Here is a 5,964-nt window from a genome sequence, read left to right as displayed (position 1 = left end):
CGATCCCAGGACCCTGGGATCATGACCCGAGCCGAAGGCAGGCAGACGCTTAATGACTGAGCCACCCAGGCGCCCCTGTATTGTCTTTAGTATAATAAAAAGTTACTATCTTTAAAAAAAAAAAAGAGTGAGTCAATAATAAAGTGTCAGGTACGCAAGGTAAATCAGTTCTGGAGATCTGCTGCTCAACACAGTGCCTATAGGTAATAACACTGCACTACACCCTTAAAATCTAAGAAGGTAAGTCTCATGTTAAATGCCCTTACCTCAATAGAATGAAAGACCCCAAGATGAAAAAAAAAAAAAAAGAGCCAACAGAGGTCCCGTATACATAAAGCTTCTTGTATAGTGCCCAGCACACAGTGGGAGCTAATAAATGAGAATTAATTTTTATGGTAGGCAGCTTTCTGAATCTGAGTGTCCTCTTTGTCCGTTAAGGGCTTTGATCTGGATTGGGCTCCGGCAAGCCCTGGAGAAACACTGAACACAGGAGCAGAGAGGGGACACAGGGCTGGTCTCAAGGCACCAGGCTGGAAGGGGCCAGGGGAATCCCGAGAAGCCATCTGGCTGGGACTGGTTCAGGCCTCAGGAATGGTGGTAGCTGATAGGGCAGGTGGTGTGGAGGAAGAAAAACGGACTGGGAGGTCGATTTAGACTGTGGCATGAGATAATTCAGTTTCTCCTTAAGGGGGGAGAAGTGTACAAGATGATCTTCAGGGACTTTTTATACTACTAATTCTTTTTCATTTGATTGTACATTGAAAAATATAACCAACACATTTAACAGATGATTCCAAGGGGACTCTTACTTAGGATAATGCTAGAGTAGGCGTTCGAATGTTTAAAAAATGAGTTGATTTAAATTTAAAGATTAAGTAAATCACAGTACATGATGTGTGAGCCACCATTAGGCCCCAGATCATCATAGTGATACATTAATGACTGAAGTTCTTGAAACACTGACACACAAAGCCAATTATGGGATTAGCACACGTTCTGGAAGCAGACAGCCAGCAGCTCAAGCCCCGCTCTGCTATTTACCCCGTAAGCACATGGGCTAACACCCCTGGATGTCGGATTCTTAATCTGTAAAATGGGAATATGTTAGTTTTTACCCATGGGGTCGTCATGAAGATTCAGTGAAATTGCATGCGTGACGCACATCGAGGCCTGGAATGTAGTAAACACCTAACAAATGGGATCACTGTAATTATTAAACACCTAATAAAAGTGATCATTCTAATTATTATAGTGAATATAGGCTAAAGAGTTTTGACTTTATTTTATAAGCAATAATAGAGGTTTTGTTTTTATAGAATTCATCCTGTTGTGAAAATAATATTTCAACAACATTAACAAAGAAGATGCTTAAACAAAAAGGAAAACCACTCATCCTCCCAACCTTAAATAATTTTCATTTTTGCATATTCTCTTCCAGACTTTGTCAACATGAATACTTACTGTTCATGGTTGCAATCACAGTGTTAATGCAAATTTCGTATCCTGTTTTTCCTCAACAAACATGATGTTATAAACATTTTCCATGCTTCTGCATATTCTCTATAATTATCCTTTTTGTGGGTGCATAATATTGCATTGACTGGATGAGCCATGGTTTTCTTAACCATCTCACTGCCTGGAAAAATGTGGGAGGATAAAGCCAGTGGTATGCCAGGAGCTTTCTTCATCTATTGAATTATTCTCTTAAAATAAATTCCCAGAAGTGAGATTAATGGGTCAAAAGGTAATAATATTTTTGAGGCTCTTGTTACATCTTATGAGACTGTTTTGCAGAGTTTTGCGTACTGCTTCCAGAGATGTAGGAACACAGACTTCATCCAACCTTGCCAGCACTGGGTGATGGTGTTTATGAATTCTGCTAATTGAATAAGTATGAAACGTTATCCTGAGACTGCCTTCATTTCCATCTCTTTGATCACGAACAGGTTGAATTATTTTTCCAAGTATTTGTTTACTCTGCTTATCCTCTTGGGTGAAGTAGTTGTCCACATCCTTCACCTGTTTATCTGTTGAAGTTTTAAGGCTTTTCTTATTGATTTGAGTGCTTCGGGGTTCAGAGACATGAATCATTTGCTGGCCAGATTTGGCCATGGGAGGCTTCTGAGCAGCAGGTCAGAGGATCAAAACTACACCTTGGGGGATTAACATTGAGATTAACTGAGGTCAGTGGGCTGAGAGACAGAGAAATCTGTCAGTAGGCTACTGTGCTCGACCCCATAACAGGAGCCTGAACTGGGCTGTGGTGGTGGGAACAAGCAGGAGGGGTCCATGTCCCCTATATACTAGAACTTGTGGCTCTCTGCCTTGCCTCCCACAACGCCCTTCACACACATGCACTCTCCCTTGCAAATTCAGTGGTTTCAGTCTACAGAATTTAAGGGGAAGGGAATTGTCCTGTCCTGTCCATTCACGATATAAATGAGAAGAGTGCTGCCCACCGAGAATCACACAGGGAAGCCATACCATAAGCATCCTTTCTCTTCTCGTGTCTCCTGGAAGTAGGGGAGGGGTCGGAGAATTGGTGCAACAGGGAAGGGGGCATCATTGGAGTTTTTCAACCCGAAATATGGATTCCCAGACTCATAGAGTCTAAGGCAACTCATCTAATAGCAGGTGGGGCTTCCCAATACTTCCGAAAGCCCACTTTCCATCCCAGACTTGCCCCCTCTGCTGGACATCAACCGGACCAGCAGCACCCTGCACCATGATTATTTGTAAGACCACAGGTCTGGGAGGTCAGCACTATTTGCCAAGCCAAGGCTGGGCCAGGTGCATGAAATAAAGTCAAAGAAAATGTGGACCCTGCACTCGGCAAGTCACAGTCTAGTGAGGAAGGGAGGCTCTCGACACCAGGAAGGGAACTCCAGCAGACACAGTGGGACCCAATTTTCTAACCAACAGGCCTTCAGGGAGCCAAAATTCGGACTGTCGGTCAAGACGGGCATGGAGCTTCATGAAACAAGGAAAGAGTCACACAGACCTGGATTCAGAGCTCGGTTCCACAACTTCCTAGTCACGTCAGCTTTGATTAAGTCACATGAGCTCTCAACATGGCTGCCCTGACATCCGCAAGGTTAGATGGAAGCACCAGTACCATAAGCTGGGTTTCCCCTCACCCCACCGGTCCACGCCAGGCAACCCCCGTCCACAAGGTACCCCTAGCCTCTTACCACACCAGCATTGTTCCTCTGCATTCTCCAAAGGAGCCTGACATTGGAAAAACTAGGTTCAAATTTAGAATGATCTAACTCCATGGAGTTCTATACAGAAAGAGCCACCTCCTCTTGTCTTCCCAAACATAGCTCCATCCCAAACAAGGGGCCTCATGTATATCCTGCGTGGGAATATCCTACCCACATGTACAAGCTCCAGCCACCACCCCCACACAGCTGCCCCTCAGCCACCCTTTGGTTAGGGGTGCCCACACTGGAAAAAAGGTAGATGGGAGAAGGCACCCCCAGAGGTCCTGGCAGTGGACTTGGGCCATTTGAGAAAAGAGTCCAGAACTCTGGATACCCACAGTGTGGTCTAGAAGGGGAATACAGGCTCCCAGAGGGCACATCCCCTTGGTTGCAGGGACTTCATGCCCCATGGAGGGATGCTGGTTGGAGGAGGACCTGAATAAAAAAACACTATATTTTTTTTTTAAGATTTTTATTTATTTATTTGAGAGAGAATGAGAGGCAGAGAGCACGAGAGGGAAGAGGGTCAGAGGAAGAAGCAGACTCCCCGCCGAGCAGGAAGCCCGATGCGGGACTCGATTCCGGGACTCCAGGATCATGACCTGAGCCGAAGGCAGTCGCTTAACCAACTGAGCCACCCAGGCACCCAAAAAACACTATATTTTTTTTTTTTCCAAAACCCTCTAAAGCATGGGACCCAGGGCAAGAAGGATCTAAGAGTAATATTACCTCTCGGAGTAATCTCCATCTGTAAAAAGGGGATATTAATAGGCCCTCCCCCATAGAGCTGCTCGGAATGTTAAATGAGCCAATACACATAAGTTCATGACATGAAGTAGTTCACAAATGCCAGTAACTGTTATAAATAATATAAATGGACAGAGACCCTAGAAACCAAGCAGGGAAGCAGAAAACAAGTTCTAACACCTTGCCCTTTAATCTACTTTGGTTTCTGTTTTCTTCCCTATTTTGAAAAGCAGCCCTGTCCCCTGTCCCCATTAGGAGGACAGAGTTGGACTTGGAATTCAGTGTGGGAGGGTTCTGCGTGAAAAGTGCAGCCTCCGCTCCCGGCCCCCCCCCCGCCCCCCCGCCGCCACTACCCACTGCCAGCACGGACTGAAAGGCTCGGGGGCTTGGGAAGTCCCTAGAAGTTCTGATCTGCCCGTGGGGCCCTCATCACACCCCCAGAGCTGGGAAGGGGGGCAGGCAGCATGGAAAGGAATCTGGTTGAGGGCTGTATTTCAGTAGCTTCTGACTCCAGAGCCACCCCAGAGAAACGAGGATGTCACAAAAGCAGGCTCTGCAGGACCTTCAAGAAAGAGCACCGAGTCCCAGCTGTTCTTTTCCGTGATGGGGAGCCTGACACCCAGAGGGGAGAGAGGTCTGTCCCGGGTTACACAGCAGCCACTTGGAGGCAGGCTCAGGGTAGAACTGGACTTCCAGTTCAGGCCTGGACTGCGTTCAGCGCACCGGGCAGCCCTGGTCTGTGCCAGGGGAAGGTAGAGACGTGGAGACCAGAGACACACACACAGGATAGGAGGTTACAACTAAAAACTGACTCCCAGACCCAGCTGTGCTTCTCAGTACATATGAGACCTCAGGTCCTCACTTTGCTCTCTCTGCTAGACATGTGTCTCTGCAATCTGCCGTCAGGCTGAAAGAGAAAATTAATAGTAATATTATTAGGGTTTGTTGAGCACAGGGTCAGGTACTCTGTTAGGTTCTTTCTTTTTTTTTTTTTTTTAAAGATTTTATTTATTCATCAGAGACAGAGAGAGAGGCAGAGGGAGAAGCAGGCTCCCCACTGAGCAGGGAGCCCGATGCGGGACTCGATCCCAGGACCCTGGGATCATGACCTGAGCTGAAGGCAGACGCTTAACCATCTGAGCCACCCAGGTGCCCTCTGTTAGGTTCTTTCTCCTTTTATCTCATTTAATCCTCAGACACCCCCGTGAGTTGGGAACTAGTATTGCCCTCCTCCCATTTTCTGGATGAGGAACCTGGGGCTTAGAACAGCTAAACACCTCTCCCAAGGTCACGGAGCGAGCTAAGTGTGCAGCAGAGCCAGGGCAGGAACCTGCGGAAGCCTGCACTCTTGACCACTGAGCCACCCCCACCTCACCTGCTGCCAAGTGTCCTACACAATGACGTTGTCAAATAGGTGTCAAAAAGAGTCAGGGAAATTCCGTGGACTCACTGGATGGGGTCTCCCAGAGGAAAGAGGAGCCCTGGGCGTCACAGTGAGAGTAAGAGTGCTGTTAATAAGTGGGAATTCATAGAGGAAGTCAGACGTCGCCTAATTTGTGCCAATATCCTGTTTCTTCTACATGACCTCCTTTCCAAAGCCCACTGTTTTCCACACGACGGATCCTCCCCCTTCTCAGGGAAAATCCATCCATCCCATCAGCCCAATTCCGAAGAGCCTTGGCTTCCCTTGGGGCTGCAGATCCGCCTACCGCCACCAGAGGGCAGGCCAGCTCTGTGGCAAGTCCTGAGGACCCAGCAGCCACAGAGACTGCCCAAGTGTCCAGCCAGGCAGGGATGGACCCAGATGCCCTATGACACAGCCATCCGCTACATCTTGCTATCAGCTTACTCCCTCCGATGTCAAAACATCTAACTGCAGAAGCAAAACTCATGTTCACACATGGTATCTGATTCTCGTGGGGTAAAGATCTTAAGAACTACCACCAAAAACAGTAAGGACAATTGTTACCACCACACACTCGGGTCAGAACTTCATTTCACTAAGCATTTCCTC

The 5,964-nt window shown here is 47.3% G+C and overlaps 1 protein-coding gene across 1 annotated transcript in view; it reads right to left on the bottom strand.

Annotated features, from left to right (window-relative positions):
• The window catches only part of SLC43A3 (solute carrier family 43 member 3), a 43,802-nt gene that overhangs the window by 37,180 nt on the left and 658 nt on the right, over nucleotides 1–5,964 (bottom strand). The gene's annotated exons all lie outside the window — the stretch shown is intronic.

The sequence above is a fragment of the Leptonychotes weddellii genome, chromosome 11 (genome assembly GCF_054177405.1).
Source record: "Leptonychotes weddellii isolate Sample4059 chromosome 11, ASM5417740v2, whole genome shotgun sequence".
Taxonomy (NCBI): domain Eukaryota; kingdom Metazoa; phylum Chordata; class Mammalia; order Carnivora; family Phocidae; genus Leptonychotes; species Leptonychotes weddellii.
Note: the sequence above shows the minus strand (reverse complement) of the source record. Positions and strands in the feature narration are given on the sequence as shown.